Below are 22,748 nucleotides of genomic sequence, written 5' to 3'. Positions count from 1 at the left end.
ATTGAATTCCAGGAATTTCCTATTCCTTCTTTGACCTGGGCTTTAGAAGGAAGACAAAGGAGGACGGAAATAGCAAAGTACTCATCTATGTCAGCATCATCAAAATACAGATTTGTTTCTGCTAACTGACTCCACTAACCCTTGCTCAGGCCTGTGGGAACCATGGTTCTGTACACTTCCCTTATGAGCGCATCTTTCAACACTCTCCCTGTAGCATTTGCTGCACAGAGAAGCCCTGTAACTTGTTCCCACCTGCATTATCTTTTGCTGCTTGAGTGATGTTGTCAAGGGGAGACCTAAAGTAGCCAAACTGGTTTCTTTACTCGTGTCACCTACTTTTGGTAGAACTCCTCGGTATTTTATGTAAGCGAGAACTGTCCTACAAACTGCAGTGAATGAATTCTGCAAGGAAGTGGAGGCAGAGGTAAATTTCATCCCTTTCAAAACTACACTTTTCCTTTCCCGTACTGGCACAGAAGGATGCATGCACATGCAGTATTCACCCTTCTGAGGCCGCACAGAATTGTTATGCTTACTGTATACTATATCCAGTATTCCCAGCATCCCTTTCTGCTGTACTGCTGTTCCCTGGAAGAATATTTACAGCTTGGGGTTTTTTTTGTTTGGTGGTTGGGTTTTGGGGGTTTTTTGTTTGTGGGTTTTTTTTTTTCCTTTCTGAACTACTTTGGTCTTGTCATGAGCTTGGATGCTTGTTTTGTATAATACAATACAGCGGTGACACTCATTGCTGAACCAAGATAAAATATAAATTTTTCTAGTAAGCAGTATTTGGTGAAACTCTGATTAAAGTTCACAAATATGTAGGAGGGGGTGGTGTCTTGTAAGGGAGTAGTGGTGACCTGCCAGGTTAATTTTATTAAAACAAAAAATTTGTTTGCCAAAATCCTTATCTATATTCATCCAGTATCACCTTTACTGCTTCTAGTATCTAAAATTTAAGTCAAGTTTGAAACCACATTCACTTAACTAAATTATCTCCAAAACTTTTTGATTCTTTAGATAATTCTTTACTTATGCATGGCTTCCTATAGCTACATTTTTTTTAAAGGCAAACCTGACTATTCTACTGCATATAGTATGTGAACAAATCAAAAGCAAGTAAAAATTTAGTGATAATTATGCCATTCATCTTTTAGTAGCACTTAATTGTTGTTATCCTGTTGTTATTTATTTAATGGGAACTGTTCAGTTAGACTCACAATATGTAATATGATTTAGACATTCAACAAAATATCAGAAAAATCACAGCTTATCTTCAATGTGTACTTTAATGTAACACAGCTATAGTATGGTGAGTAGTTCTCTTGAGATTGCTACTTGGTGGAGCAATGTACTGTAATTAAAGAAATAAATTATAACCGGTCTGAAGTAGGTGATAGTGAGTTATCTTGAAGTAGTATAAACCAAAACCAATCATGCTGAGAAACTAATAGGCTGAACCAAAAATTATTATATGCTACTAATTAAGGTGACATGGAGACATGCAATTACAAACTAATTACTAATGGACTTTTCTGCTAGAAAGGTCTTGACGCAGTTCATTAAAACTGATTTTGGTGTTGAATGTTTACTTGCACTTTCTTAGTATATAGTGTTAAAGAAGGGAATTTAAAGCTTTGAATCTGGCACACCATGATAATTTATTTCATGCTAAATTTAATTGCACGTGCAGTGTATGTCAGTTATAGGACAGAGGTTTTGCTAATGAGTTGGCCAATCTGTTGAATTCACTCACTTATTTAAAGCGGTAAATTAAGTTTAGAATTCTCTTTGTCAGCTTTACTCAGAACAGTAGCTGATTAAAACTTGGCAGTAGAACTATGAGTGAAACATTGGCAAGATATCCCTCAAAAAGCAGTAAAGGAGTATACTGCATAATAAAAGGTGGTGTTGCTTGCGTTAGCAATGAAGTCTTAATTCTATGTCAGTTTTGATTGTTGTATTGAACTTGTACTCTTAGTGGCATTAGTTTTTGTACCCATATTTTCCTATAAAATAAAGACTTTCTAACTTATCCTCTGTCATTATAAAGCGTTTGAATGCATTTATTGTGGCAGATGACCAGACTTCCTGTCCCATGGTTGTTTATGCATGAAGTTGAAATGTCTCCCAAATGGCGAATGGCATTTTATCTTTTAGAGAGGTAGGGAGATTTTGATTCTATCAGCTTCGTCTGAATAATTTTGAAAAAAAATGACTCATTTCTTCATGTGCGTATGCTCCTTTGATTATTATCCATCTGAAGTTTTCCAGGGCTATAGAAAAACATCCTCAAATGTTGGTACAGACACACACTGTCACCTGACATTGACTGAAATTACTGTAAAACAGTTGTTTTCTAGCCAGCACACACAAAGAACTCAAGTATAACCCCAGAAATTATAGAAGTCTATCAGCAGTGTTATCTGTTGTGGTGCACAGATTCCAGGGTAACTGTTTAAAGAGTTAAAGCATGTTCTTGGCATTTCTGGAAACAAGTGAGCATTTTGTATCACAAAAAGACAGCCAAAGTAGCACATGTTGACTGCAGCTCAAAAATCACAAACTGTCAGTCAGAAAGGAGCGTGTGTCTCAATGTAATTTAGAAAATTTAAGAAATTAAAAATTCAGAATTCAGAAATTAGAAATTCAGAATTTAGAAAATCTTATTTTCTCTGTCTTACTGTTTTAAAATAGAAAATTGAAATTTATTTCATCAGTTTCTGTTCATGAGGGAGAGATTCATATATATTTATATATATGAATGCATTCTTAAATTTAAAAAGCTTGTTTTGGGTGGTTGGAATTTTCAGTCCATAAGGTGAAATATTTTAGCCTCTCTCTGTGGCAAGTGAGATGGTACAATCTGGCTACAAGAACCATTTTAAACAGCAGCAGCATACAAAATCCATGTACTACAAGCATAATTTTGAATCATAGTTTTTTGATTGAAATCCATATATTCTGCCAATGCCAGTAACAGCGGCAAGCTCTGCCTTTCAATAGGGAGGTAAATAACAGTAATGAGAATAGTATTTCAGCATCTGTTCTTAGGCACTGCATCACATTGTCTTAAGAAAGCTGAGGCCCAATTCTTTGCAGGTAGAAATCAGGAAACGTCAGAAAAAAGTTTCATATTCACTATGCCTCCTGTTTTGCATATTGTGTCTCTGGATAATCTAGGAAATAAAAATTTAGAGATTTATATTCCTTTTCTGATAGATAAAAGTCATTTTTGAAGAATGCATATGGTGTGACAGTGTGTGAAACCATGTGCAGTTCTGCTTCTCCAGTTCTCCCAAAGAGACATTTGTTTTGGTCTTCCAATTTTTTTTTTTTTTCCTTAGCTAATAAGTGCTGTCTTTGCAAGTATGTATCTCAGGGCACATGTATGTTGCATGGTGTAATCCTTCCTGGCAGTGGGAAGGACTATACTGCTTGATCTAATATTTAAATTCTAAGTTCTCTGATCCTCAAAAGGAGTAAACGAAATGGCATCCTGAGAAAAAACAATGCGTAGGACACTATAAGAAGAGAATAAAGATAATGTGATATCTTTGATAAAATAAATATTATGATATGTAAAAGACTGTCCTGAATAGTCTCCTTTTAGGGACTTGATGTTTCAGGAACCTTAAATGATTATGAAAAACCTGTTCCATTAGAGCTGTTGATTGATGTTCAGCAATGTACTCTAAATGAATATGTGCAGAGACCTGTTTCCTTTTACAATTTTCTGCTTAATGATTTACTATTCAAATAAGTTATATAGGGTTTTTTTTCTCTTCTGTTTTGTTCATCGCATAGCCCTTCTGTCTCTCCACTTATCCTTTGACTACCTCTTCACTCATTATTCTCTCATCAGAGAGTTCTTAAGGACTGTCCTTGTCTATATTCTCTGTGTGTTATTTTACCTTTTTGTAGCATAAAATGGTATGGATAATGTGTTGGTACCTTGCTGACCATCTTCTTAATATCCAATCATCCCTTGTTCATTCAAGCATATATGTCCAACACCTCACCCTAAAACTCTCACCAAAGCAAAGAGGTGAGAAGAGGTGGGATTTCTTACCAAAATATAGCCATTCAATGAAAGGTTTGTGATCTGTTCTTTAAATAACTGATTATATTGTTCAGTCACTGGTTTTCCTTTTCTTTCTCTTATTTCACTTTTTGCTTTCTTTTGTCTTTGTTGTCTTGTCTGTCAAGCATGGTCACAAATATTAATCTTACATTTTTATATAAACTTTTAAATCAAAAATGTTTCTACTGTTCTAGAGTAAATACCAGTTCTGCACAGTTGTGAAACTGTCTATTGGAGAAAAATAATTTGAGAAACAAACTTTATACAATCATACAATCATTGATGTTAGATGGTACCTCTGAAGATCATCTAGATGATACACCTTTTTATATTAATTTGACTTTGAGAAGTAAATTCTTGTAAAGTATGAAAATAAATCAGTCCCAAAGGGTAGCTATTTTACATTATAGCTATTGTATGCTTATAGTGAGCCAATAATAGATTAAATCTAAATATGCACTCTGAAGCAGTTAGACTTACAAATTCAGTATCAGTCAGTGAGAGGAAGATAGGCTCACAATAGATATTTTACCCTTAGTTGCACTATAGAAAAAATAGATGAGGGTTATCTTAACTTTGTCTTGACGGAAAGACTGAAAGAAGTAATGGTTGACAGAAAATAGATTATCAGCTTATTTGCTGCCTTTATGAAGAAGAAAAAAAAGTTAGGTTTTTAATATTTGGGATATATCTATTTATCAGAGTCTCAGATGCATGTTTTGGGGGAAATATGGCTTTGCTAGAATATGCTGTTTTGTTAAAATGTACTAGGTAGATGTGTTTTTATTTTGAAAAGGGGGTGTGAGAAAGGTAGATAGTAGCCTGGTTTTTGGTCAAAGATTTCCATATTCAAGTCCTTACTGTGTTTGATCCAAAATCCAAATCATGGCATGAAAAATTCATGCTAAACAGGGACTTAAACCTTGCGTATTCTTTTTGTCTTAATCACACATGTAGTCTGATTGGGGAGAAAAAAAAAAGTGAAGGTTTAATTTTTTAATTTTTTTTTTGGTTAAAAATGTATAGACATATGGTCTAATCAGAGTCAATTGATGTCAATTGATTCAACTTGAGTGAGAGATGCTGAGAAATTTAGGAAGCTAAAGGAATACTTGCACTTTCATGGAAAGAGTTACACACGAGATTAAAGAGTCATGCTCTTTTTTTTGAAGCTTGGAAAAGATGGTGCAGTTTTTGAGTTTCAATGGAAAATGGTGACAGTGTTGTCACCCTACAGCTTACAGTGGCCTCAGAAAAAAGAGGCTTGGAAAAAGGTGGGATTTGAATTGTTCCCTGGTTTTCCTTGTTTCCTGGTAACTAGCTGAAGGCAGCTCTGTGCTTAATATAACGACTGTAGCTGACTCCTTGCCCAGTGTTCAAAATATTCTTATATGCTGTACAAAAAGACTAGCTAACACAGGGCTCTGGATTCTGCTGCAGTGCCTGTGTGACTTTTAGGATCTGAGATGTTGGGGTTTTTTTTCCCCCATAAAGACCAAGTGTTAGTGTAACTGTGCCCCTGCTGAAGTCAACTGCAATTTTGCTACCAACTTCAGGAAACTTAACGTCTCTGAAAATTCCTTTCCTATGATGTTACTGTTGATGTTATATTGAGTAGCATTTGAAGGTGAATATATTAATCCAAATATGCCATCAGTTTTGTGTTGTCAAAACACATGAAAAGAAAGGTAGAATTTGTCAGTGTATATTAACTTACTGTTACATGTATAAACCAAAACATTTTACCTTCTGTATCTGTTTTGAAAAATTCATTAGTGCTACTGCTGATCCCAAGATTGCTGTCAAATTCTAGCAGCCTCAGTGCATACTAAAATGCAGATGTTAGTGATCAGGAGTGGATTTGTGTGTCTGAAAACTAGGTCAGCTATCTCACATGATGCAAAACTTTCCAGGTATTGCATAGAGAAACTAATCAATAGAGGATGAGCTTCAATGAACTGAAGTTCCTTATATATATATCAGCAAAGCAATTAATCCTGGTACTCTTAAATAGCATCAGCAAGTGAAACCAGCTTTATAACCAGTCTCTGCAAAAACAAACAACAGTGTGTTGTTTTCACTGTAACCAAATAGCATAACCACGGGGATACCCACAGACCCTGTTACACTGGGGAGTTTACAGTCCATGCCAGAGCACACCATGTTAGAACAGCGCAGTTAATAGAATCTCTTAGGCAAGCCCGGGAATTGATCGCAGATGAAACAGATAGAATGGAAGGCCTCCACCAGGAGGATCACCTAGATACACACAAAGTAATATTTAGATAACTGCATATAAATGTCTCTGAGCTCTTAAGCATCCGATTGATATATGTACATTTCAAACAGTTAAGCTGTAATCTGTCTTTTCTGAATAGTGCTGAATGCAGCACTGTTCTCTCATTCAGGAGCATCTAAATTGCTCAAGGTCCACTGCAGATCTATCCCAATCAGGGCACCTATCCAAATAGACATCATCTGTATTAAGCTTCTAGTCTCCCACTTAAGCTCTTCTTAACTACACCATCCAACGCACTCTTCTCAAATGGTACTGCAGGCAGTCTCTTGAATTATCTTGATAGCCTCTGAATTCTGTCTGTATTAGTGAATGAGTTTGGCTGTATTCTTCAAAAAAACCTAAAACTTGCAGGAAAGGAAAAGCTACTCCCTCTCAGTTTATTGTGTCTTATTACAACAGAATAAAATCTTTCAGGATACCTCCCCTGTTACTCCCACCTGTAACACTGGCTGCTTTCAGACCATACTTATTTCACTGCAGAAGTAACCAAAGTCAGTGATGCTTTGCATCTTATTTTGTTGCTCGCTACTCTGTATGTTTCTGCTTGATTGTTTCACTATTTCCATCCTAAAAAATATTTTTGGCCTTAGTCTGAAATGTCCAATATTTCAAAGGGAGTTTCAGAGCAAGAAATGTACATTTGCCAAGCATAAATTATTGAAACTTACAGCTTGATTAGGTGCCAGTGTTGGGGGCATGGAGTATTAATCTCTACAGTTTACTTCTTGCCTGTTGCCTAATGGGTTTCATTCACACCAGTCTGCTCCGGAGGGAAAGATTAGTTCTCATTGCAGTAAATGCAATTCTCCCAAGCTTTTCAGTGATTGTAGAACCAGTGTAAGTCTATTCTCTATCCTTAAATTTTACTTCTCCACAGTCATAAGTTTGATTTATAAGTGAACTAACAAAGGATAATAAATTCCCTAGCCTATGTGCAAAAAAAAAAAAAAGCAGGTTATTATATGTAGCCCTATCGGTCACTGCTATTGAGGATTTTCCAGGATTCTTTATGTAAAGTGTATATGCATCTGTAGTGACAATCATTCATCATGATCAAACGTGATAAGCTACTGTTCTGACACCGAGAAGTTAAGATCAGAAGCTTAAGATTTGGAATTGTGTATGGGTATTAGGAATAGTGTGTGGAACAAAGAGGTTCCCATATGGGCTATGAAAGACTAAGTGAAACATTGTGGGATCCAAAGCAGCCAACACACTGAGCAATTGAAAGTTTTCATTCCCACATCTAGAGCTAACCAAAAGGAAACAAGAAAAAAAACCATGTTAAATCCTTATTCAGAGGTGAAGGAAAACCTCTCCCTCTAGTCAGGCTAGCTACCACAAACTTTCTTTCAGAAAGCTGAACAGGATTTATTACTTTATTTTTGAAAAAAGAAATGTGCTAATTCTGCAGCCATCCCAGTTGGGGGGGGGGGGGGAATCTAATGATTAATGGCAGGCTTGGCTTAATTTTCTTTTTCTGGCTAAAATTGTGATCTCTGCCATTTTTCTGTCTTATATACTTTACAAAAATCATCCAACATATCAAATGGGGAACTGAACCTTTAGAGTAAGAGTTACTGCATAAATAAATGTCCACCAGGATATAGAATCTCTCTTGAGCTCAGTTATGTTGATTTCTTTCCAATGTAATGGGACAGGTTCAGCTTGATAAATGAGCAATGGTGTTTTAATGAAAACAAATACAAATTGAATGTATTTGTATGGAAACTAGTCTTGGAGCTACTCAACCCTACCAAGGTTGTGGCAGTTTGGGATGTGCTCAGAAGCACAATTATAGGCTCTAGGAAGCTTTGAAGTGAAAAACATAAGATGATCTAAAAAGTCCAGGCACTTCCATGGCTAAGCAGCCACCGATGGGGAGTTTACAGAAACACAGGGTTTCTTGGGGGGGGAGGAGGGGGGGTGCCCAAGGTCCCCTTAAGTATATGCTTTTTTTAAAGTTAATTACCTGCCATCCTTTATTCAGAATCTCACATAAATTGTAAAGTTAAAGAAGAAAAACATTTAAGAGAAACTGACAAGAGAAAAGGTGGGACAACAGACTAGTCACAAAAGGTGATGGAGTTTATCGTTGCTAAAGTTTAAGAGGAGGCTGAATAAAGCATTAAGAATAGGGATACAGTTATGCTCTACAGAATGCATTGACTAGGAAAAACTGCTGGTAATTTTTTACTCTGCAACTGTCTAATCTTATGATTTATCCTTGAATTTTCCTGTTTGTGACATCAACCCATTTGTCTTTGCTACTTCTACTTCTTCTGGTCATCATTTGTGAAATTTCTTTCAGAATCAGTCTTGAATTTTGCATTGGTTTTAACCCTTTCCTTTGTTCCTTTCCTCACATCATTCTGTTGTCCAGATGGCATGCAATTAGCTTTGATATGTAGCTAAATTATGTTAATATTATTTTTTTCTATGTCATCTGAAGTAGCAAATGTTGCCGTCCTCAATGATATTTATGTACTTGCTGAGCTTCCATGACACTTATATATGACTTTGCAGTTCAAAAGCTTCAATCATTTCCTCATCTTCTGCCATCTGGATTCATTTTACTGACCTAATTTGATATAGTGTGATATAATCCCTCAGTCCCAAATGCTTCTTTATCATGTGAACATAAAACAGACTTTTGCCATTATTTTCCAAATGATATCCTGCCCTCAGACCCTGAAAATTAAGTAGCAGGATCGACTGTATCTCCTTGTATTTATAATTAAGTTGGAAAATGGCTAATTTTAAAGATGATTGGGTTTTTAGTTTCTTTCATTTAGTATTTAGTTCAAAATTAAGTATCAGTATTACCTCTTGAAACTAACTCACTTTTCCAGCAAGTAAAATAAGTAGATGTCCTTGATTTTTCTGTTCATTACAACTCATTAATGAGGCTACAATTAAGCATTACTATTCATAGCATTATTTTTGATCAGTAGGAAGAGGAGAAAGGATATAGTATGCGTAGTATTACAGAATGTGTCCATTTAGAGACAAAATTATTGTGAATGATATACGTGACGTGCTTTACCTACTCTTATATTTGTAGGTGTATATTACTGTCTTGTATTAATTTTGCTTTATTATGTTGCATTGCTATAACTGTAATAATTGCCTGTGAAAGTGAGATTGCTTTGAACCAAATACCTAGATCAAAATTCTTCTGGCCATTAAATAGGTTGCGAGTCTGAGTCCGGATACAAACCAAATACTTGTCCTATATACACCAATAAAGGTATCCTGTAACTGCACACTTAATTGGCCTACCTGAAAAAAAAAATCTATTTGTATTGTTTATTTAGCAAGTAGCTCAAATGATGCATCAGAAACAAGCCTCTGCTCATTAATTCAGGTAAGACCTTCAAACTCTAAACAGAGCTCTCTTCCATATGATGTTGCTGTAGCAGTTGTTTACGAATCATAGCTAGTTCTGATCCAGAGAATCAGTGTCATACAGTGGGAGTGCCAGAAAGGGAGGTATGGCAATAACGTTCAGAGCAGCAATCTAATAGTGCCATGGTTACATTCAAGGAGCTTGGATACTCGTTGCAGAAGCTGGTAATGGTTGGAAAGAAACCTGAGGTTGATGACAATTTTTAGCAATCTTTTATTTTTTTTTTGAAGGCTACTTCACTTTGATAGTTTCAAAAAACTCCTCATGAAAAAAATTAATTAGGGAGAGGAGGAAATTTAATGAGATTTGATGTGCTAGGACAAATTGTTAATTTTTTTCTTTCTCCTTTTTTTTTTTTTGCAAGTATTTCTCTCTCTTTTTTTCCAAGCAGAAAGTATTCTAAGCTTCACAAGCATTTGGTCTGCTGTTACAACTGAAAGGAAACACTTCCCCCCCTCCACCCCCCCATTTTGGAGGTCATAAGGAAAAATCCTAACTTAGACATGAACACACCTTGTGATAAAATCACTATGGGATGGACTAAAATACAGAGCAAGCATTGGTGTTTGGAGCTAGGGTTTGGCTGGGATTTTTGCTAACTCCTTCCAATAGAAATGCGGTGGTATCTTTAATTCTAGTATTTGAAATTGGTAGTTTTCATATGTGTAGTGAAACCCACTGCTGCAGATTGTATTGGGGAAGTACAAGAGGTGGATGGTCAGAGACTGAACAGAATCATATTTGAATCCAGAATAATCTTTCTTGCTACAGAATTTATTCTTCATGTATGCTATATGATGACAGTTTGAATCTTGACGTTTTCCTCATACTGATGTTATCTGTAAGAGGGATTGACCTTGTAACTGTATGGTCCTCAGCAGCCTGCTTACAAAGTTGAGCATTATGCCCTAAGGACAAGAGAGCAGGCCCTAGCTAGTACTGACAGAAAGCAGAGGTGAAGAGGAAAGAGACAGATCCAAAATATAGATCTGAGGGAAGATCTGGGCTTGCTGGTTTTGTGGCAAGGGTGAGGAACATAGCTGCTGTTTCTGGGAGGTATTCCATGGAACTATTGACTACTCCTTCTTCGTAGCATCAATTCTTGCTTTCCAGAGCTCTGGTGTTTGAAAACCCTTTAAGAAAGCCAAGCAGTTCTTCGGTCCTCTTTCTCATCAGTCTTGGCTCATTATTTGCCAGTGGTTCTAGGAAATGTCATTTTAAGTTCTCATGTCGATGATTATTAAAAGAGAGACAAGCAAACAAACAAAAAATCCCCATTACCAGCCAAGGTATTGATATTGAATCATTTGAACAAGTGAAAGGGACTTTGATATGTAGGAGTGACAGCAAATCTCTTTGTTTTATTGTCTCCGCATTTTGGCTAATATTGTAACACTGCAAAATCAGTACCTGAAGTTGCATGCAAGTTATAGAAAAAATTAATATAAATGTTGTGATCTGAGGTAACTGAAATATTATAAGAAAAGTTGTTAGCTGTGTGATTTTAAATGTAGGAAAAAAGGTTATAATTCATGAAAAAGCCATGAAAGTGGTACAATGTACCTCATAGGGAGAGTAAGGTATTTCTTATGCATACCAAGAAACAGATGATATATTTTAAATCCATACCTTAGCTAGCTGGTAAACAATGTGCTCATATAGCTATACTCCTTGATTCGATTGGTCCCAAATCATAGCCGAAGACTACGAACCTCTGGAACCAAATATTTCCCAAAATGGTATTACACATTAAAATACAAGGCTAACGACCCCCAACTTCACAAATGTGTAACTGTGCCTGTGTTTCAGTGTATACTTTCCAACTGTTCTGCTCTCTTTTTAGGGGACTCCAGAAGTTTTGAACAGTAACAGACTGAATATTGTACTGGCAACTCTCCAGATGCCCGTGGGCTGCAACAATTTGCATAATCATTTACATTATTTTACATTGCTTGTACGTCTATTAGAATTCTCTGTTGGATGCAAATGAAACTTTTACCATTAATGCATTAAGAGCTTTCACCATGTAATAGTGGATGGAAGAAAGAGAAGAAAATACTTTAACATACCTGGCAGTATGTTTATTATCTTTTGAAGGCTATCCTGTATGTTTGCCCTCTCTTGTGCTTTTGCAGCAGTTAAAAAAAAAAAAACAAAACAAAACAGAACCAAAAAAGTATAGAAGTATGTGCTAGGAAAAAAGCTAGAGGTGATGTTGATGATGATTTACATCTTCCATTTTTTTCCTCAGTGTAGTTTTTTTTTTCCTTTCATCTACAGTATCTCATTTCACCTCTCTATTGAGTAGAGCTATCTTCCTCACATCTTCTAATGACTTACTCCTTATTCTTTTTTGTTTTTCTTAATGCCTTTCCCCTTTTGTGTTTCTGTTCTGGATTCTCCTCAAAGACCTTCTCTTAGAACTGTTCAGGAATTTCCTTGCAATAACGGGGGAGTTCTTAAGACACATTTCCAATTAATTGAAATTAAAACTGATTGTGGGAAGTCATTAGTTTCAATGGAGTTCCTGTTTCGAAGAAAACCCTTAAATATGTCACGTAACGCATTCAAAATTAAAGGAATCTGGATTACAATGATGTGTTGTGACTTAATGAGATACTGAATAGTTGTGAACAGTCTCCAGGAAAGGATGTACTGCTTATTTTGAGAGAGAGATTTCCAAAGAAGTACTAGCCTCAGCTTTGCTGCAATTGTAACCAGTAGGCTTTCAGTAATAAGGCTTTTCAATAAAATCAGAGTTAGGCAAGTGTTGAGCTTTTAGTAAACTTACAATGCACACATGCCCCCCAGTTTTTATTAATGGAAGTACAAGAGAGTATAAGGTAAAGGGGAAAAATGGATAAATTTATAAAAGGAGAAAAGAAGGGGAATGAATGAGGAAGAAGAGGCAAGAATGGTGAACAAGTGGAACCAGAGGAGTGCCACTGTATGTAATGACTAGCATAAAGAAGGTCAGTCTAGAGACCAGCTGCACAGTAAAGATGGCCATATTGTTTTACTATGGAATTTTCAATGAGATTTCAAAGTAGCATGCTCTAGAGTTAGTTATTTGATCAATGCCAAAAATGTTTACAAACCTAATTTTAATATTTCATTTACAAAAAAATTAAATCTTTTTTTTTCCCCCCCAGTATATCTAAATCCAAGTTTTTTAGGATTTTTCAAATAGGAAAGATTGCTAATGTCTTACTTGTCATACCATTCTCAAAGGTAAAGCAATACTGAAGTATCAGAAATCTTTATTTCTCTATGGCTGCTGCAGAAATGATCTAATATACCCTATATATGAAACAAGTTGAGACCTTTTCCCAAACTAGGGCTGCTGATTGTGTAAGCAAAGGACCTTAAACCATCTATGACTTCAGATGAAGTCTGAAGGCCCTACAAGTCTTTCTTACAGCCTTGATTACAAATGCCTCCTAACAGCCAATGAATCCTAATAGCCAATGAATTTTTGACAGTAAATTCATATTTTATAAAGAGTTTGGAGATGCATATCATGTATGTGGTAGGAATTGTATGTACACAGAGAAAAAAAAATATTTTGATTTTGTAAGATCTATGTTAGTAAAGTAAAATTCTTTAAGAAAGTTTGTTTTTTACTAAATTGTTTTTAAGCCAAACTTCATTTTGGCCATAGGTGGTAACAGTTATTGCTGATTTGGGTTAAAAATCAAACATTGCTGCAAACAAAGTTCAAGTCATTTTTTTAATAATAAGGTCAATTTTCCTTCTCTCACCTCATATATCTAATTATGGGGGACAGAGAAGTAGGTCCACTTTTCATGTAAGGTTATTAACTTGACAGTGTCCCTTTAAGTTGTGAGGATGTGCAGAGTAGTTAGGAATGTGAGATACTGTAGGGTACCAAATGTGTGATGTGATGTTGCTAGGCAACTCCCTTATTGTTTTAAACAAACCACATACAGCTGGCAACAACTGTCAAAGCTCTTGGCTCTTGACAGTAACACAGACCTCAAAAGAACCTAGAACAAAGATCTTCCAAAATGAGCTGTAATATATAACGCAATCCCATAGTTCTAGCAAATGTGAGAACCTATTCATTAAGTTACCAGATACAGTTATCTGTTAGAATTCTGTAAGAAAATATTTTTGTGACAACTATGCCATTTATTTAAATAAATTTAAAAAATTGGTAAATACATGTATATCAATTTGGCTTTCTGAAAGAATGCCTTTCATAGCTGTCAATGGTAGCAAATCTGTTTGCATGTATTAGGTGAGCATCATATGTCTGCAATCAAGAAAGGAAAAATGTTACATAGAGGATAGCCATGCGTATGTGTTTGCAGATTTATTTCTTTTCTCTGCTGTTGAGTTGTGTATATTGATATCTCAGAAACAGAGGTGAGCTCCTCTTTGTCAGTATTACAGTCCATAAAAATAGGTCTAGGTGTAGCACACTAACACCTACCAATATGGCAAAACTTTTAAACAGGAACCAGCCCCCAAAGCTTCAAAAGAAAGCCCAGATCTGTACTGAAATAACCCAAGACCTGTCAAAATTTTTCACACTAGGAGATAAGTAGGTCTGTAAACAGCCTAGTAGTCTGGAAATACATCTGGAATGTGAAAAATTTGGAGTACCTCCATACCAGTTTTTCCCCTGTCTCCTGACTGCCTGAATGCAAACCAGCATAAATCTAGCAGCCAGGCAGTGCTGTGCTTCTACTAATATTCGTGTCTCTTTGTGCAGCGTAGCATTTCAGAGGCAGCATCATACTAGCTCATCTGCCTGGCTGTTGCATTATTCACACCCCACCAAAATGCGGGTGAAGTCAGCGTCTAAGCATCTGAGTATTGTTGTTCTCGTTGCTGTGTGAATGCTCTAATCATCAAACTGCTGGCAGGTGCCTTGCTGTATCCCTGGTTGTAACTGTTCAGTTTTATCCATTCTGGTCAACAAAAGGCAGACTTGACGGTCTAGCTAGTTAAAGCTGTCACAGGAAACTTCTGAGCTCTTGAGTCACTCTCCAAGGCGAAATTAATGTTTAAATATACAGAATAGCTGATTTTCAACTTGCTGCTCGCCCTACAAATGACAGACTAACGGAGATTAGGCTTGACTGTACTAGACACTAGGGTATATGCTTTTCTACTTTGTTAGATCGTGTTCTGTCTAGTTTAGTTTTTTAACTCCACCTTCTAGGGAGAACCTTTTCCAATGTAAGTTTTGTCAAACCTGATCCTTGTCTTTTGGAAAATTTTAGAACATGAAAATAGCTGTACTGGTTGAGACCAGGAGTCCACGTAGCATGATATCCTGACTCTAAGGTGTGCAAATACTGACGCCTGAAGAGGAATAAAAACAGTGTAAGGGGATATGATACTTCCTCAAGGTATTCTCTTGCTCTGACTATATCGTGTCTCACAGGATTTCCTGAGCCTTGTATGATATAGATATTTATGTATTTAGTATTGATACGGTTCTCTATTTAGTAATGTTTAATAGTTCACCTTGCATACTCTTCCTCTGAATCCACAAAACTTTCTGCATCCACAATGTCTTCTGACTAGGAGTTACACAATTCAGTGTAGCACTGTGCATTGAATCACAACCTTTTGTTTGTTTCAAGCCTGTATCTCTTAGTTTAAGTTGATCGTTCCTGGTACTTGTGTAGACAGAGGCAGTGAATAGTTTAGTCAACTCTGTACCATCTCTACGCAATTTATGATTTTGTAGGCTTCTAACTCTTCTTTTTTCAAGTTGAACAATCCTAGGCTACTTAGTTGTTCTTATGGCAAATGTTACTTACCATTGCTTGACTTTTTGCAGTTCTTTTGTATCCTTTTTGGGAATAGGAGAGAAGAGTACTCAAGGTATTCAAGGAGTACAAGAAGCATTTTTTTTTTTTACTGTGGTGTAATGTTTTTTCTTTCTATTTCTTTCCTAGTAATTCCTAGCATTTGTGTTGCTTTTTTGATTACTGCCTAGCACTGGTCTGCTGTTGATCTTGACAAATATTTATTTTTCCTCAGCAAGCCATTTCGTTAAAGTAGTAATGTTCAGTTCTTCCCCACACTACAGATTTATCGCATTTTCAGGAACTTTTTCTAACATCAGCCTAACTGTTGATTTGTTGTTGTTGTTGTTTTCTGTATTTTCATAACCAGTGAAATTTTTTTTTAAATTAAGTATTGATTGAGGAAGAGAAGAAGAGGTGGTCCAAATGTCTTTATCTGTCAACTCTTATCTGTGAAGCAGGGTTTTCCCTTAGTGGGATCAAATGGAGGGCAGCAATTCAACCTGTGGTCTCTGTGGGAACATTACAGAATATTTGAACATCTGCTTTGAGAACCTACTTGAAAAATAACCATGTGCAATATAAGAGGAACATCTGTGCTGTGTGCTGGAGACCAGTGGTAATACTGCTGGCACAAGCAAAAATAGCAAAAAGCTCATACAGGTTACATGGAGGCCTTCTATTGAATAATGTATGTTATTTTGCATTTTTGTAGTTGTACCATATTTTTGTTGATAACAGCAGTATACTAGGTATGAAATTACAGACGGGCAAATAATCACTATAACCTGATAGCTGATGGAAATTTAAGTGGCCTGAAACTTATGTAGAAAATATCTATACATAATAATGTTGTCTCCATTGTTTGTCTGGGACTAATACTTTGTGTGTTTGCATTTTGTTTCTACAGAAAGATAATTAAGCAAATAGGAAAAAAAAGGCAAAAATATTGCAATTCTTGTGTAATGAAAAGCTGGCTATTACCAGATGCTCTCTCCATATAAAATGGAGTCTGTTTATTAGGTCTCTTCAGAGTTCTGCTCCTGCACCTGGTTTTGGGTCTACAGCATGGACAGAAGTGTGGTGAGTTCTGGCATATTATCAGGGTCTGTCTACATTACTGTTGCATTAGTAGGCTAGCTGATGGGTGAGAAAATGTATTTATGGTTTTAATCCTGTGTACAGTACTGCCAGTGTTATGCTGGTAGACATGTGAAGTCAGCAAATGTTGCTTTCGTGGCCTGTGTCGTGAGAGGGCCCAAATTTCTCCTACGCTAAGTGAGACTGTTTCTGAATGTGGTAGCTTGGGCTTAATCATTTATGGGGTTTACTCTAGTCACGTTTCTCTAATTGACAGCAAATCTGGTGTGTCCTCTAAATATTAAATCTAGTTTAACACTGTGTTAAGATAGTTTCAGGAAAGAAAAAGAAAAGGTTTTTTGGGTTTTTTTTTTTGTTTGTGTTTGTTTTGTTTTTTTTAAATGGCACTAACACAGTTGGACAGGTAGTGTAAAATTATGTGGTTCTAGATATTTCATATGTACAAAAAAATATACACATACATTGAAAATTCAGTGTCACCTCTTACAGAAGTTAGAAAAGATTTTTCTATAATTTTTCTCTGTGTTTCAGAAACAGTTATATAGGGCTTAAGGTCTAGGCTGCTGACCTTGAAAGACTGGTTACATAAATGGCAGACTGAAAAGGATCACAGGATAATATTCTGTCTAACTGAGAAACTTTTACCAGTTTTAAGACCACCCTGAGCTTACAGTCAGTAAGAAAAAAAATCATTTATTAAAAAACCCATGTGTCGTTTATGTCTTCAGTCCTGCTTACTTGCAGTTTGCTATTTCCCAGCATGAGTTAGCGTCGACATTTAACGCAGCCATGTCAGGAAAAGATGTACTTTAACCATGCTATCCTATACTATTTGCCAGAGTCTTTGTTCTAATACTTTCTATTCATTTTGCCATGCATGTAAAAAAGCAAAGGCTGGTACTATTAAGCGGTGAAAACCCTATCTTTTTGCCTAAAGCACATACAACTTTACACATGATCAGAACTAAAGCTCAATAAATATGGGTAAATTTCATGGCATGGAAAAATTTTATGAGTTCACATATCTTTTTTACAGGTTGAATGATGAACATCTCTTGCTAAATTCTATTTGAAAATGTCTAGACTTCTTTACACAGAGCTTTCAACACATGAATCTTTTCCATGGGGCTACATAACACTTCCCTATGCAAGCAAAGGCTGCTTAACGTAGTAGAAATTGTGTGTATTAACTATCCTGCTTCCTCAAGTTATATGAACCATTAGTATAAATGTCTAAACTCTTAAGATTTAATTTATGGCTTCAAAAAGAACATCTGTAGCACATACATGATATTGTGCATTGTAAACTCATTAAATTAATTAGAAAAATTCTGAGTAACATATAATTAACTTTGAGTGAAATGTAATTCTGTACACTCAGAAACTTGCTGTTTCTATCATAATAATGGAAAGAAACTTCAGATGTTTACCCTTACTTTTATAGTTTGTAGATTGCAATAAAAACTTTAAAATGTTAATCCTGTTCATAGTCGCATAGTAGGAAATAAGGAACAAACCAGAACATACTCATGTTTCAACATTTTTAAAGCTAGATGGTTACAACAGCTTGAGGTGGTTTCCCCATAAACGTTACTAATATCTAGAGCCAGAAGGGTACCATTTAACATCACATACTAGAACCGTATTTGGCTTAGTTATGTTCCATTCATCAAAATGCCATCCCTGAGTGAAGTGCTTTTTCAAAGTAGCCAGTTATGTCAAAAAGCTTGCAAAAGTCACAGCCTGAAATGTCCCTTTCTAAAAAAAATAAGTAGTAGGAGCCAAGAAACATCAAAGGATCAAGTTTGTAGTTAGGACAAAACTGTAGAAATAAACAGCAATATTAACATATTATGTTACAAGTGTACAGTAGCGTGAGGAAACCTACCCATCTCTGTAGTACTATGGTTCAGCAGCGTAAAGATTTAGCTCTCCAGATCTTCACAGCTCATTTTACTTCTCATTCTCCTTCAGCATCTGTGGAGTTTAGGCTATTGGGGCTCTCAGTGCTCTGAGAGTCAGTGCTGTGAACACAGAGTGGCACAACAGACTAATTTGTATACCCACCAGTAGTGAAGTGGGCAGGTAAATGCTAGTTTACCACATCAGCACTTCAGAGAGAAGTGGAATTTTCTATGGATGGGAAATGGGATTGAATAAGAGTGTATCAGATTGGTGTTTTTTCTCTATCAGTTTTTCTGAAGAATCATTTGGGGCCTTCTAGGTCCAATTGTAAATACTAATGTACTCAGTTTATCAGTGCCATATCTAGAAGGTGTGATTGCTCTATCAATTTAAGTGAAACTGCAGCAGCATAGGTTTTCACCTATTCTTCAAAAGCTCATTCATCTCCCTGGATGCCTATTGCAGGCAACTGTCTAAAATGCTTACCCTCTTTTCACAGCTGCCGGTATTGAAGTCTTTAGGTTAAAGATGGCTTGGATATGCTAATCACACATCCACCTGCAAATACTCTGTCCAGCGGTAGTGAGTAAAGTATGGACCTGTCAGCATTTCTAGCTCTCCAACACTTAGGGCATGAATAGCCACAACACTAAAGCTATTAAAGATGAAAACATGGGTATTTAGATACCTAAGTACTTTTGAGACTCCAAAGGTACCCAGCTTAGTTATGCTGTTTTGAATTTTTGTCATATGTCCTCAGTTTATCTGCTTGGTACTAACCAATGGCAGTTAGACATTCACTAGTAGGAGACTAGTAAGAGGCAAACTAAGAGGAAATAAAATTACAAAATGAATATACAGTTTTTATTTTGAGCATTCTGGTTCCACTCAAGTTAAAACGGTTCATTTTCCCAAGGCTGGCTATATTTACTAAATCTAAAAAATAGGCTGTTAGCAGAAAAAAAAAAAAACCAAACCCACAACTCCCTGATGCTTGGATGGACATGTAGAGGAGGACACTGGAGAAAGAACTTACAGAAGGAGGATGAACAGACTTTTCCCATTCAGTAATGAAGATAAATTAGATAGTGACCAGTTGAGTTGGTTTGTTGAGCTGTGAATAGTGGAGTGAGGCTTAAGACAAAGTAAACATGAAGATGTTTTGTCATATTGATTCATTTTTCTACAATCAGGATTTCTGAGAAATAAATGTAGTTCTTTGCTTCAAAACTATTGTTTATAAGTCATTGCGATGTCAGACGACCTTGAAAGAGAAATATTAAGGGATTGAGAGCCAGCATGGCTGCATCCCAAAGAGCTAATTTGGATCATCTGGCCTTAAGTAACATAAGATTTGAGAAGCCAAGCCTATCGTGTACTAGTGCATTTGAGCAGAATGTTTTTGTGGCACCTTGTCCTTAATTATGGTAATATCCCTAGGTACTAAATGTCTTGTAAAAAATCTGGCACTTACAGCTTCATGAGTCATCATAACGAAACCATGAACAATGTTTCTATGGAGATGGAAGGTGTGAAGTTGGCTTACAAAACATACCAGTACCAATTTCTCTTTCTTATCCTGTTTATTTCTTGGGTTTTTTTCCAGAAGTATAATGTTGTAGAACCATATAGGTATACTAACGAGTACAGAGAGAAACTCGCTAAAGAGGATCTCATGAGTACTGAGTGAAAGACCTGATAAAGACCTTTACCTCACTGTCTAATACTGTATTTGAAGGATTCCAAGAGCAGTATGAGGACACTGTCTCCTGGTTTCATTTACACTTAGTCTGGCCAGTGTATTTATTGACTCACATTAAGTACGTCATCATTTGCATACATGTAAATTGAAGCATACCAAAGCCCTTTATTTCCAGTTGTTAATTGATGTCACTGGTTGACAATGAAACAGGGTGGGTGAAATAAAGCCTCATGATGACTTGAGGGTGACAGAACATATGCTGATGCAGGATGATTTCATTATGTTGTACTACCCAAAAGATTGTAGCTAAGCATTGAAATAATTCTGGGCAGTTATCAGTTAGACTCTGTTGTGCCGGTACTCCACTGGAGAAAACTGAAATAAATTACACTCCTCTAAATCTTAACCTTTTAAAAATATGAAACTTACAAAAGAAATTATTGCTAAGCCTAGGATATATATTTTGAAATGAATCATTATACACATCTGGGAGGATATTAGTTACCATTTCTGCCATATGTTTATACATTCTTGATCCACATCTATCTGGCTCAGAAGTCTGTTGGAGTGGGTTGAAAAGTGATTGGAAAGATCTTAAAAGCCAAGTGCAAATTTGTACTCTGGCTTGTGTAGAATACAGGAAAAATGCCTTTTTCAAAATTCAGTATAGTATTTTATGTTAAATAGAAGTTGTATTTGAAGTTTCAAATACATGAAGTTTCCATGCTTTGTATTTGCTTTTCCCCCTTAATTCTTAAAAGGAATAGCCTTTTTTTTTAATTTATCAGTTGGGATTTATGCCAAGAGCTGATGGTAAGGTGTCAGCATTTACATTTACTACCAATTATGCAACTACTGGAGCGACATTCAGGTGCTAAATGATAATCACTGCAGCTATCTGAAGGGTTCAAAAATGCACATATTCCAGATAGTGTTAAAGATTATTGGAAGGATTCCTCTCCAAAATTTCAATAGCATTTTTATTTTTTTTTAATAGGTTAAGAATGAAATACTTATAAACCAATATTCTGTATTTTGGAGAATTCTCATGTTGTAAAGCTTGCAAAGCTTGTTTCAGAGCTAGTGAATCCAAAGTAAATGACCTGCAGTGTTTTTAATCCATAGCATTTTTATAAGTCATATCAAGAGTTCCATTCCTACAACACTGTTTTTTGTTTCCTCTTCAGTTACTTATTTTAATTTCTACATTAGTAGAAACTTAATAATAAGTTGAAGTGATTAATTAGCTATATTCTTTAAATCACTATTTGAAAAGAAAATCTGAAAGTGACACTCTGAAACGGTCTTTGGCCATCTCACAGGCCAGAGTAGCCTTGTCTTTACTTTCAGTTAATATGCACAAATAATATTTCACGTTGAGCTTTAAATATTTAAGAGAAAGGTATTTCTTTGCAGAGGAGTATCAGGATGTCAAATTACATATGGTCATGCTTCTTCCATTTGCTAATTAAATTTAAGCTAAAATTGACTAATTTATATATGATCTCATATTTTAATGTATATGTATTCTAGTACAAAGTTAGATCTTTTCTCCTGTTGGAGTTACAATGAATGCTTTCTTATGGTCAGTTTAAGCTGGTCAAAATTGTGTGTCAGACAAGTGCATTTTGTATTTCATTTTTATATTCACCATTCGGCATAGAGAAATGTTATAACACTAAGTCCATTCAAGATTCCAGGAGTAAAATGAATTTATTGACAGGAATCTTTAAAAGTTTTCAGGAAATGTGGCTAAATAAGGAGTGATTTGGAGTTTATGGTACTAGAGAACGTAAATTTCTCATGTAGTTTGTGCTGGTGTTTTGAATTAAGAATTTTGAATTCTTAATTAAAGTTCAGATGTTTCCCTGATTTGGGTGGTTTTATGCTCTGAAGAACAGAAAAAGCATAGTGCATTCATAGTCATTACAAATGTTCTCACAGATCTTATGGCTCGCTAAAGAAAGACTGGCTCTCTAAGGTACCAAGATTGTGGAATCATTAAAAGAGTTTGAGCGTGAAAACTGTGGATTTCATTCTGAACTGAGTTTTTATTAATAATAAATAACTGGGATAAGCACCTACTGTACCCCAGAATACTGTTTCCATAAAGGGCTTTTTGAGGAATTTGCAGAAGAGGAGCTTTCATGATAAACAAGTATGCAACCAAATGCTCTTAATATTTGAGACTGTTTTTGTCAGAAGGACTTACCTAATCAGTTTTCCTCTATTACTTTCAGAAACATTGTCTGAAGTATGTATTTGTGCCTATAGGATCCAAGTTACACCTGGCATTCACAGCAGGAATGATACTAAAAGTAATTATTGGATGACATAGAGACATGAACATGAGACAAGCGTTATTAAGCATAATAAAATTTGAACATAATTTTAGTCCTCCAAGAAGTCTGAGAGCTAGAACATAATATCGTCTATTTACAGGCATAATAGTTCTGCCTGAA

The 22,748-nt window shown here is 35.8% G+C and overlaps 1 protein-coding gene across 1 annotated transcript in view; it reads left to right on the top strand.

Moving 5' to 3' along the window:
- The first annotated feature begins 401 nt into the window (after positions 1 to 401).
- Positions 402 to 22,748, top strand: part of LOC143159567 (uncharacterized) — a 157,435-nt gene continuing 135,088 nt past the window's right edge. The window contains exon 1 of the mRNA XM_076336635.1: positions 402 to 424. The gene's annotated coding sequence lies outside the window, so the exon portion shown is untranslated. The remainder of the gene's footprint in view (positions 425 to 22,748) is intronic.

Source organism: Aptenodytes patagonicus, chromosome 4 (genome assembly GCF_965638725.1).
Source record: "Aptenodytes patagonicus chromosome 4, bAptPat1.pri.cur, whole genome shotgun sequence".
Classification (NCBI taxonomy): domain Eukaryota; kingdom Metazoa; phylum Chordata; class Aves; order Sphenisciformes; family Spheniscidae; genus Aptenodytes; species Aptenodytes patagonicus.
The sequence above is the reverse complement of the archived record's forward strand: the minus strand, read 5'-3'. Positions and strand labels throughout refer to the sequence as shown.